The sequence below is a fragment of the Notolabrus celidotus genome, chromosome 1 (genome assembly GCF_009762535.1).
Source record: "Notolabrus celidotus isolate fNotCel1 chromosome 1, fNotCel1.pri, whole genome shotgun sequence".
In the NCBI taxonomy this organism is placed as follows: Eukaryota; Metazoa; Chordata; class Actinopteri; order Labriformes; family Labridae; genus Notolabrus; species Notolabrus celidotus.
In genome coordinates this window covers 21,884,986-21,898,334 of record NC_048272.1, presented here as the reverse complement: position 1 = coordinate 21,898,334, position 13,349 = coordinate 21,884,986, and the positions used below count along the sequence as shown (strand labels likewise).

Below are 13,349 nucleotides of genomic sequence, written 5' to 3'. Positions count from 1 at the left end.
CTTATGTTCCATCTTCACCCAGCACATAATGTCCTGCTATCTCAAAGCTGCAGATGAAGAAAGCAACTTTCTTTAAGATGATTCTCTGTGACAGCTATGAATTAGGGTTTCTTTTAAATTTTCTGACAGAGTGCTTTTTCCGTTCTAACTAGTCAGACCTCTAGTGTGACAGACATAATTTGACAGTAGCAATCAGTAATGATCTTTTAAAGCACAGAGAAACTGTGGGCATACAGTTTTGGTCAGTACAGTAGGTTGAACATTTAACAGGAAGTTGGAATGACAACTGCATATTGTTTTGTCTTTTGAATATAGTTTGTCCCATCATAGGATTTGTTTCCAAGCACTCTGATAGCTGACTGCTAATGTTTCATGATCTGTCAGACCTCTTGCTAGTGATATCACTTATCCTTAATCTCAGCCAAACTGATATTCCCTGATTACTAGTGAGATAGTAATAATGTTTCCAAAACCATAAAAACAGGCCCCAGGTTACTAAAAAACACAATTTCTTCACACAACAATATCACCTAAGATCTGTATCATCAATAAGATTAATTAAACTATAGTTCCTTTCTATACAAATCAATATCCATGGATCCATTCACCCATCTGTTCAAAAGTGTCTGCCATTGGATTGAATATCATGAGATGTGAATAAATCATGGTTCCATTAGAAGTTAAAGCGTGTGTGTTGTACATCTTCGCAATAATATAATACATCATTTTCAACAACAACAACAACAAAAAAACACAACTCCATTTATAGCAGGAAGAAAAGAAAACACTTGATACTTTGACTGGATCCACACTTTATCAATACACTAATGCACAGCGTCTTATGTAACGGAAGGGTCGGATAAAACTGTTAAATTGCTGTCTAATCAAATAGTTTTAGCATTCAAGAAACAATGTAGATGGAAGAAAAAGTCACAGTTGCTTTCTTGATATTAAGTGACATACAAACTACAAATAAACCAAGGACAAAATGTGATCTTAGTCCATAACATTTAGCCATATCACAAAAAAATTCAGTTAATACCGAGAGTAAATAGTTTAAGAGAACATCATGTGACGTAAAAGCTAAGACTGTCCACTACACAAGGGTGACTGGACTATGGCTCACACAAAAACCTGACTTCCAACCAGGAGACTGGTGTCCTTGTCCCCTGTGAGACAGACTTTTATAACATACATAAAATTATTTAATTTACTTTTTATTTTTTACAGTTTTCTTTTTGAACTGCATTTTAACCTAAACCAAAATAAGAGGCTTTGCAGTCAAAACCATACCAAACTGCAAGACTTTCAGAACACTAACAATTTGTTTATTATTGCTAATATGCATCAACGGTCTGCTGATGTGCACCTGTGGCTGCAATTTTTACTGTGACTACATTGTGGACAATACACCTTCTGACCTAATGCGAGTCTTGGTTGGACAGTTCTTAAGTATTGTAACAGTAGTAATCAGAACTGCTAATTTGTCATGAAATGATGTGATAAAATCATAAGCAGGTGAATTTGAGAAAAAAAAACAATCAGGCAATTTTGTTTATCAGGACATTTAAAAAACAATATTTTTGGTTATGTGAAAGACAGTAATTCTCCTATGTTTTTACTATTTGCACATCTTCTGCAAAGTTAAAAGCTACAAGTCAATGCATCAAAATACCATTATCGGCGATCATCAAAAGCCTTCTGCAGGAAGCCCAATCAGAGGCCTTTACAACAAGCTCATCATCAGCATTTTTAGTGCTTGACAAATCATGTCAACAAACCAAAACCAATGTGGCACAAAGTCTTCCCAGACTGTGGCATACACTCTGAGACGAATCAAACACTTTAGGTTGCCAAATTGCAGTAAAAATAAGAAAAAAATTCAAATGTTGGAGAAAATTGGACATTTAGTCTGTCAGCGCTCATTCAACACATAATCTACTATCCAGAAATGCACACAGCAACATGCACACACACACTAAACTAAAACAAACACCACCAACTCATCCAGAGCAGAGCCAATGCTAAATGAAGCCAATTGAAATTAAAATGTTTAGAGGAAGAACTGAAAGGCCTGTTTGTTAATGTGAGAGAATCCCAGCGGTGATGCTTTCTGCAGGGATCAGTCTGACATGAGAAATGAGCGAGACAGCCAACAAGCCAATTGCTGTCTGGCTCTGGAGTGGAAAACTCTGTCATATGATGAATGTGTATGAAAGAGGTTGTGTAAATCAGTGTGAGAGACAGAGAAAAGGTGTGTGAATAAGGGAGAAGGAGAGAGGCTGTAGAACTAGCAGCATCAAAATAGCCATATGAGAATCTGAAAATACAAAGCAGATAAACTGCCCTGTTAAGTGATGAATAATCAGTACAAGTAATCTAAAATTGCACCTTCTTTAGAAACAATGAAAGTCAGAAACACCTCTGCCTTGGCTTCACTCTTTAATATAAGTCTTCTGTCGCCTCTTAAACACAGTTCATGACCAAAACTGAAATAGGAAACCTGATCAGGTTTGTGTAGACTTTCTTTGTTGATAGATACTGAATGCATACAGCACTGCTATAAATGTTGTTTGTCTTTTTGGTAAGACCAGAATCCTTCTTCCTTGATGACAGTAAAGAGTGATACTTTTTGACTCTAAAGACAAGCACTTACTCTATTTTCGTATTTATTGCATAATACCTATAACCTGGGTGCATACATTTTTTAATTACAATAACTTACAAACCATTTAAGAACTACAATATATACATGCATGTCATCAGTAACAATTTTAAAGTAATTTGAGACCTCTGCTATAAAATATATGGTCTTAGAGTGTTCTATATTGATAGATTGATATTGCACGTTGATTCAGCTTTATTAAAGATACCAAAACAGATCAGAGAGAAAAACTGAGAGAGATACAGATTTACAGAGAGAGACAGACAAAGCCAGCATCACAGACACTGTTATTTTAACCAGTTGGGATCTTAAAGAACAAGCTATTGAACAGCAGTCCAATAAAAAGAGATTTTATCCAGATGGAGTCTACTGCTGAGCAGGCAGCCATGTTCTCCTCATCACAATTAGAACAGAAGGAAACCTTCAAGACCACAATGTCTTACTAAACACACATAATTACATTAACATGGGAACTCTCAAGAATTCCCCAGTCTCCACAAACACATGAAATAAGCATTGACTTGAGCCACAAACAAAAATAGATGAACTGTAACTGTTGTAGGAAAAAGACAGAGTGAGCTACTGCACCTCCGGAGAGGTATGATTCATCCAACGAAAAAAAGGCTACACACCGTTTGGAAAGGCCAATACTGATTGAATATCAATTGTCTTTAATACCTTAGAGTAAAGGAAATATTGTACAACAGTTTTGCCACTAACTGAATAACTTCTGCAAATTATCTGGTACTTAAGTGCTATGTGTAGCAGTGCTGAAGGAACTAGTTGAGATTATTGCCTATATAACTTGTCAGATTGTATACTCTAAGCCTCAAACTTTTGAGAGGATTTGCTTCAGAAGTTCTTCAAAAGCTCTTGCTTTTTTGTGTATGTGCCAGTATTCCCAACCAAACTGCAGTTTGGGTTTAAGAAAACAGTGAAATACAATTGTGACTGCTGTGTTGGACCAGAATCAAGCAGACTTACTGGAATCAAGCTTGCATTGTGGTAATATTTCCGTATGGAGACAATACCATATCATTACCAACACAGAAAAAGTAAAAACCAATTGCCTCAATGTAAAATTATTCCAAGATCTTGAGGGTTGAGCAATATAGAAGGAATATCTGAATAACAGATTCAGCGGTTATTTGTGAAGAGAGAACCGTCTAATACCACTTTGACCTACTCGACTAATAACACTCTTCATATGTCCCATGTTGCTTTGGTGCACACACTTCGTGTTCGGTCACAGGCCTTCAATTAGTCCTATGATATAGCGCTTGCCATTAGTTTCAGGAGAAGCACTGGAAATCTAACAAGCTGCTCATTTGAGTTGAAGAGAGATTACAACTAACCATAGACTTTTGTAGAGTCCCTGAGCTCCATTGTCTCGTAGGTTCCTCTGAGTCGCTGCTACGGACGTGCCAGACTCCAGCGGCAACAGCTACTAATATTAATACTACTATTCGTCTCATCACTATTATCGCTCTCTCTCTCTCTTCCTCTCCCTCTATCCCTCTCTCCAACACGGCCTCAGCAGATGTGTGTCTGGTCTGAGTCTGAGTCTGAGTCTGGTCCTGCTGGAGGTTTCTGCTTGTAAAAGGAAGTTTGTCCTTGCCACTGTAACTTGCTAAATGCTGCAAAGTGCTCTGCTCATGGTGGATTAAGATGAGATCAGACTGAGTCCTGTCTGTAAGATGGGACTGGATCTTATCCTACCTTGATGTTAGGTGTTCGTTGATATTATAACATAGAGTACGGTCTAGTCCTGCTATGTTTGTAACAGCCTCTTGAGATAATGTTTGTTGGGATTTGGTGCAATACAAATAAAGATTGATTGATTGATTGATTGATTGATTGATTGATTGATTGATTGATTGATTGATTGATTGATTGATTGATTGATTGATGATTGGCAACCTACATTCAGCAGTAAATCAGAAGGTGGACAACTCAGTGATATTCACTGAAATTGTGACACAAAGGGGGAATATTTTAAGCGGTAAACATCTGCTAAGCATATTTGAATACAATATTTTCCATTGTGGTAATAATCTAATGTTAAATAGACATTAAAGCTGGGGCAGGCATTGTATTCAAAAGCACTTACAAATACATGTCTGTATTTGTTGAAATTCACTTTTACTTGACAGCAATGAATAGATTTCTCAGGCTCTGTCAGCCCATGTTAAGAAAGTCAAAAATTGTATTTAGCCTTTATTGAATGATTCTGCATTTCTTCCTGTTCACCAGTTAAATCACAGTTCTTGATGCTAGGTCACATACAAATTGAAGAAAATGAAGTTTGATACAACAATTGATAACAAGAATGTATTGTGTACATCTTCCTAAACTCTTTTATAGTCTTGTCGTCTAGCAGTAGTAAGAAGTGAACATCTGTGTTCAGGAGGATTGGCTTTGGAATGCAACTTAAAGGGAAGGGCTCGCATTTTTCATCTACACAAAAATTGCAGAGAAAGGTAACTGGATAAGTTAGGAATTATATCTTATCAACATCAATACTTAAGACATTTTCATGAACAACGTCCTTTTCAGCATGTCCAAAAAATGAAATCTGGTACCTTGGGAACACATAAGCACTGTGAGCTTCCACTGTTTTCATCTCGCTGCAGGATCCAAGACACACAAAGGGTTTAAGTAGGTGTTGGTAAGCCTTTGCTTTCAGATTGACAAATATGAAACATGCATAGCTTTGATAGATGACCAAGAGACTAAAGAATCCCTGAACACTTTGAACACACCAGGGGGTACTGGAATAACAATAATAGATCTTAACTGTGAAAATACTGGTATTAAGCATGTATCACCTTCGAGCCAATGCTTAACTGTACCTCGGTGTCTGTCAGGGAGAAGAAAAATCTCAGGAATGCTTGGATAACAAATCTAGTAGTAATCAGAGAACAGAGAACAACTGTTCAACACAACTGCACACTGGAGCCCAGTCAGCCAGTAATACTCTCCATATGTCCTATACTGGTTTACTCCAAGCATCATGTCTAATTTCACAGCGTAATCACAGTCCATCTGTTGTCCAGTATCAACAAGGACCACCATCAACACACAAATGAAGCACACAACAACACAACAAAGCCCCAAGACACTGCAAATAAAAGTTTTGATCAGAAATAACACAAACTCTGGGTTCATTTGTTAAACTTTCTACACAGAGGCTTTAAGAATGGGATCTAAACGTGTGCAGTATTTTGCTGTAAAAGAAAAAAAAGCGGCAGTTACAATAGTTTTTATCACACTCTGTCCATTAAATGCATTAAACATGTCATAATTTATATATATAAATACTGATGCATGAGTCTTTACACATTAAACATAAATAAGTGGGCCTTGTTGTATGAATACTTGAAACTCCAGACCTCATATTTCAAGTGTTTTGGATCAAACCAAGATGTTTGTTATGATATTTATCCCCTGAAGATAAAGGTCTCCGTTTTTTAGTTTGACAGATCATACTTCTTTTTTTAGTAATTTGAATGATGATGGTGTTTTTATGCAAAGCAGGCAGTACAATTTGGGTCACACAAAACATCATGGGGGAGACAGCATAAGTGTGCCAAAGTCATTCAGTACATAAGAAGGAGGCCATACCTTAATGTAGGGCTACTTATTGTGCTTGGATATTGTTAAGGAATTAAAAGTTTAGTGCAGACACAAAATTGTATTTTTAAAGTTATTACACATTTTATCAATTGATTTTAAAGACATTTTATTTATTGCGATAGGTTTTGTTGTCTGGCAATTATTGTTAACTTTTTTGAGATATGAAATTTTGGTCATGCTCTAAACAAGAACTTAAACCAGTTCCTCTAAAACGTAAGACTTTTCCATCTGTTTGACTTGAGAATTTTGTAGCTCTACCAAACATTATTTTTTTAATGGTTTCTGTTTGAAATATTAAAAAGTGGTTAAGTTTGAAATGTAGAGTTGAAACATTTAATAAAATTAAGAGTCTTAGAAATATGAAAAATTATGCGGAAAGTTGCACTTCACTTGTATAATGAAATGAAAACCTTTTTTTCCTTTTTATGTAAAACTATGCATATATACATTTGTACTCATAAGTCTACATACCCTGGCAGAATTTGTGATTTTTTTTGCCATTTTTCAGTGAATATGAAAGATAGGAGAAAAAAAGGGGTTTTACTCATGGTTCATGGTTGGGTGAAGCCATTTATTGTCAAACAACTGTTTACTCTTTTTTTATATCATAATGACAACAGTAACTACCCAAGAAATCATAAATTCTGCCAGGGTTTGTAAACTTATAAGCACAACTGTATATTCTTGAAATGTTTTATTTTGCTCATACAATTTCAGTACCTCAAAATAAATAGACTATCAGCTCTTCAAAGTATACATGTTTTCCTCTTCTTCATGCTCTTAACAACAACTAAACAGATCTGGCCCTTTATGTGAGGTCTCTGCTCTCTGTGTCCATGTTGTTTTGTTGAATGGATAGTAAACTTCATGCAGGGATAAAAGCTTTCTGGCGTAAATGACGTGAGGGGCTCTCGACAGTAAACAGCAACTATACAGAGACAGCAGAACCTGAGATGTCTGCAACAAGACATGAACCACAGATCCTGTATAATTCACCATAGGTGAATGCACTGGCGCTTGATGAGGTCAGAGGCATATTAAACAAGAATGAATCAAATGTGAACAGTATCTCTCCCTTGAGACTGCAAGACCTCCCTTTGGCTTTAACAGAATAAAATAAATCAATAAATGAATACATGGATAAAAGAGGAGATAAAGGGGTAGATAAAAAATAGAAACACAACATTTAAAAATATTTAAAAGAGGAAAAAGTAAACAACCAACTCAGCAAGTGGATTTCTGAATTGAGACATGGAAAATGTTCTGGCATGGGATCGCTGGGATATCAAAATTACAGGAAGGTAATTGAAAACATGCTGCAGTCCAGGTCTGACAAAAAGTTGTGCACCTGCACTCATGTCAACCTTACTGCAATTTATCATATGTCTTAGACAGAAAACTTGTGTTGCATGGCAAAGTCATATGCGCAACATTAAACTTTAAATCCTGGCCTTCCTCCCTGTGCATCCTCAACATCTGTTCTGCATCTGGTTCAGAAAAAACAGGGCACATACATAGACAGTGGGCATACTGAAGTTTGCAACAACAGTTTTACAAAACTCTTAAACAGACCTTTACAGTCATGAAATACACCTCAAATAAACCAAGTGGTCAAAGCAATGAGCTAAAAAGCCACCTGTTATTTTTGTATACAACAGTCTGAATCATCTGGATTCAGAAACTGCATTTATAGTTACAAACTCTTCTTTTTAAGTGCCTACATTATAGTTATCTTTACAATTTTTATGTTCATCAAAATTGACTTTTTTGAAACAATGGAGTGTGTGCTTCATACAAAAATAGGAATTGCTTGAGGGTAATGTCAAAAAAAAAGATGGATGTATTCCTTTTTATTTTCAATTTTCATTTAAATCCTTATTAAGAAAAAACTGTTTAATCAAGCTGTAATGTTGAGGCCACTTAATAGTAGGGGGAAATAATCATCCTAAACCCCTAAGTTCTGGGAAAAATAGTTTAAATGTTGCTGAAATTAGAAGCTAAAGTGGTGGTCTTCCTGTGTAGGCTGCAGATTCTCTGGTTTAACTATTAGGTTGTTCTCAGATCCACTGGGACTAAATTCCAAGGCTGAATGCCAGTAAATGAACCAAAACTCTGCATGAGGAAAAACACTCTCTTCTACAGACAAATACTTTTTCTGCAAAGAGGTATACTTCCAGAAGATTAAAAGAAAAAAAGTACAGACCTACAGTAAGAACTAATTTAATTTAACCTTGTAACTAAATTGTTGGAACAACTCGTGCAAATGCTTCACTGCTGGAGCATTTGAGGGAATGGCTGTTATTCTTAGAAAATAAATAAAAAATGTGAAAACTTTCTGCAAAAGTTATGACCAACAACTACTAAGCTAGTCAGTTCAAATAAGTTTTAAATCCTAAACAATTCTCAACTCTGGCCCAGACAACGCTCCACATAATATGAGTCAAAAGATAAAAGAAAATCTATTCTAAAAGGCTAGTTAGTCCAGACTTAGTTCAAGATGTCACTTGAACCCATCTCAGGCTCCATATTTGAACCTTTAAATAGTATGCCTCTGGTTTACCAGTGCTTACTGTCAGTGGCCCAAATTTTCAGGGGCAACCCTGTTTACGCATTTTGCTGATAAAAAGAGTAAACCAAAGGATAAGGAGTTTCATTGAAAAGAGTTTTTCTTTTTCAGATTAATAGAATTCAGCATTAACACATTTATGAGGAAGGTTGACATCCAACATTCACACATCTTTTGGCTCCTGTTTGGTTTGCACTAATTTACTGCTTTCTCCATCAACCTAATCCTTACTTTGTCTCCAGTTTTGTGCTGCATGGATATTATGAACAGCAGGTTTATCAGAGCATAGTTAATAAAAAAAGGTGTATTTATAGGGGATGGAATGGTGGTAAATCTTATTCAAGGACAACTTTAAAGCTATGAGGCACTTTCTGTTTGTGTTGGCATGCCCTGTAGACAAAGTGGTCTGTACTGTTTTGGGGTGTTTTTTGCACTTAGTCTGTTGATGGTCTTGTTTTCTTTTTTAGGTCATAAGGCGTATCAATATTGCTTTCAGTCTGCTTCATGATCAGTAAAAATGTCCTCACAGGAGCTTTAAAGGTGTGGAGTAAGAAGGTAATTCACATGGACCCTCATAAGGGAGCTGAAGGTATTGGTTTCATGTCAACAATTGAATTTGAAAAACATGCAACATTCATTGCATAACAAGTCTGTGTGCTAAAATAAAAAAAAACAACTGTCAGTTTAACAGCTGCTGGCAACAGCATGGAGCTAGCAGGTGGCTATGTCATGACCAAAACACACAGCCTTTAGTGGTGGGTTAATACATCATGTCACTTGTCAGCCAGACCCATGCAGACCGAACCTTTTTAATGCCTGGCCAGGTGGTCTTAAGTGTTGAAAGCTACTTTCCAGTCAAATGGGTGTCTGTGTGTGAAGTAAACTCACTGACGTATGTTGTTTTGTCTAGGCTAGCTTTGGTCTGCCATTTCGGATCATTCGCTTACACCTGACACTCTACAACCCAACTCAAAGTCATGTTGATCACAGCTGTCAGAAGAAATAGGCCAGGAAAATTGTATCTCTATGGATCTAGTTTTAAAAAATAAAACCTCATGAAATGTAACTGGTTTTACTAGTGTGCTGAAAAATAGCAGTGACAGAGTCAAACCAAAGTGTCAGACTCAACTCAAATAACTAGACTAGAGAATGAAAAGCAGAATGAAAAGAACTAAAACCACCAAGACAATGTCAAAAACATGCATGTGATACAAGGATCTAACACATGATTCCTCAGCTCTTTTAAAAAGGTAAAAAAAAACAACCTTCATTGAGTTTACTGGAATAATGTACTCATACACCTGTCTCTCTGACATGAACTATTCTGTACTCCTGGATTAGACTGTGAGCTGGGTGGTTAGCTGAATCTTTGTTGAGTTTAACTTTTTGAAGCAATTGCTAAACAAATAGTTTTTCAGACTATTGTTTTTCATGTGAAACCTGAGAGCTGTGTGTTTAGTTATTTCTCAAGCAAACAAAATTGTTCAACATTTGCTGCGTGAAATTATTCAGGAAAGAGCACGGACTGGCTTTTATGAAGTAACAATCATGGAAACAGAGCAAAGTACTTATCTCAGTGGTGTGCACTGACTGTGGTTGTTCATCAACTGTAAAAATGTCGTAATGCTTCAAACTGATTTTCAAGCTGTAGGTGACTAAATGAAAGGGGTGTAAACATGAGAAATTTAAAGCTGTTGATATTCTGCTTGTTTTTTTAATAGAAACACCTGGAAGCAGACATCAAGATACACTGATCTAGCTCTATTTAAGCACTGTTCCTCTGATTCAATGCTACTGGCAGTAACCCCACAACACACTCAGTAATGCATCAACAAATGCTAGACAAGGTCTGCAAGATTGTCTACATGCAAGGGAGAAAAAATGACTAGCTGGTCCACATAATATATGATATACTTTTCCTTTTCTATTTGGTACAAAACAAAAGATGTTTGAGTTTAAAGTTTTAAAAGGGCAAATGTGTTTGCAAAAATATTGAGCCACTTAACATAACAGGAAAAATATGCATTTTGTGTATTGCTGTGGGTGGTTTTCCCATTGACTGGCTTATTGTGCACTGGAATGTCACTGAAACCACACTGACAGCTCCAATTCCGTTTCTTTACTGTCACAGAAAATTAGTGAGAGTAAAAACATTCTCCAGTTGCTGGCACTCTTCCCAGAGTCGTAAAAGTTTAAAGGTGTCCGTAATTGCTAACACACCTGTAACAGTCTGGGCTCATGTTCCTTGGATGTTTATATCTGGGCCCCATTCGTTTTCCTCCTCTTGAATGCTGAAATAGTCACATGTTTTCTATTTAACTGTTTTGCCTTTAAACTTCTGCCTTTGCCCTTCCACCATACTTGCTTTTAGAACAGTATTGTCTCTTGTCGTTTTCTTTTCTCTTTTTTTGGCATTTCAAATGATAACACAAAAAAAACAGCAAATTCTTAAAAACTGCTCTGGGGAAGCCCAATATCTCTCTGATTTGACAACCAAGGTTGAAATCACTCCAAACAGCTGGGTTTAAACAGCTGTGGAATACACAGAGTGAACAGAGACTCTTCATTTATTACTGAGAATCTCTTGGCCTTTCTAGTTTGGAAACTTCTTGCATGCCATTTCCCAGTAAGTCTGTTTTTTATCTTTAGCTGGCGGTTGTTGGTTTTATCATATTAGCAGTTATTTATTGATGTGTCTTGGCAGCAATTCATAACGATTTAAAAAAGTCAGCCTGAAGGTCTTATACCTGTTAAACCACGCAGAGATGAATTGATTAAAGACATGGTAAGCTGATTATGATTTCTACTGAATATTCAAACATTATATCCCAGGGACCATTGTTCCGTTGCCAAATGGGAAGCCTTAATGCATACACTAGTTTATGATGTGGAGTCATTATGACTGATTACACTGATCAACACTGAAAGGTGAGGTGAATAGCCTGCAACCATAAAAAGATTGTCAAAACATAATTTTGTTTCTGAAGTACATTTGACAACTACTTCTAGAGATACATACCTACAGCTTCACTTTGACTTCAACCACTTGGTTTGTCCTAGACATTTAAGTTGAAGGTCAAAGAAAATGACAATAACTTGTAAAACCATCTAATTGAAGACATTCAAAGTGAAAAGTAATAAGTAAAAAAATTCAAATGGATAAACAAATGTAGAATAGTTGGCAAACAAGCAAATAAAAACTCAAGCGAAGTTAATTTGAAATGTTTACATACACCCAGCCAGCGGGCCACATTGCAGCAGATAGTGCTCTGGCATGTCACATTAATATGTTTTCCAACGCAGATGTTCCAGTAAACTATAAAGTCCCAAGACAATTAGACTTAAATGAGGCCAAAAAAGGTGCAGGTGCCAAATATCATCACAGCTGATGTACGTCTACATCTGGCATGGGAGGGGACTGTGTGGTCATTTACATCTGCAGTGTAAATGCTCAAAAGATCAATATATACTTTCAATGAGATTTTCAATGATCATTTGGATTGAAGATGAGCATGAAGAGATGAAATTCCCATGACTTAAAGAAAGTATGGATGGGTAGTGTTTGGATTTTATTGATTCGTATATCTATAATTATAATGCCTAAAAAGTTTACAAGTTTACAAATACTTTTACTGACCAATCAGAAACCAGAACCTATCAAGTATCCCCATGATACCCATTTGTAAAATAAGTGTTGACAAAGGTGGATTTTGCCTGTCGCTACATTGCAATTTTTCATGTTAACAGCCCCTTAACAAAACTCAATGCAAGACTGGAGAAACTGTGACTCAGTTGTAGTATTGCTCACAAATGTTCACAGTTGAAAAGCCACAGATTTTTTGAACAAAATTCTTATTCAAGACACCTCAACACGAGGAAGGAAGTAATAAGGAAATCAAAGGCTACAGCCGGAGGGACTGTCCCAGCTACACTCTCAAAAAGTCCTCATTTGGTTTATATAAAGCAACCAAAACATACAGATTTGGGCTTTCATTCTGACACGCTTTTACTGAAACAAGGCTTGGAGTCATATACTGTACAGTAAATTGTGTTGGCATATGCCTACAGTCCTGAAAGCTTTTATAGGCAATAATAATGATGAAAAAGTACTTGTTTGCTATATTCATACTCATGTGAACAGTATGACAATTCTTCCTGGTCTCAACACTGTAATTTCACATCAGATTGGTTAAAAGCAGAAGGAAGGGCATGTCCATTAAGCAAAGTAGAGTTATTTAATGGTCAGTCCCAAGAAATCACATACATTTGAGACTATAATCAATGTATGTCTTATGGCTGCTAAACTGTCTGTCTAATCAACCACTGAGAAAAAAATAACATTCTTCAAGCCTAATGAAAGATAGGTTGGATATTACTAGTCATTATTATGTGGCCAGGCAGAGCCCACAGACATTCCTCCTGACAAAACAACTCATTCTGTGGTTGTCAACTTTCATTTTTTCTGCTTCCTCTGCAGTTTCT

The 13,349-nt window shown here is 36.4% G+C and overlaps 1 protein-coding gene across 1 annotated transcript in view; it reads right to left on the bottom strand.

Annotated features, from left to right (window-relative positions):
• cenpp (centromere protein P) overlaps positions 1-13,349 on the bottom strand; it is a 93,280-nt gene that overhangs the window by 51,235 nt on the left and 28,696 nt on the right. The window lies entirely within an intron of this gene.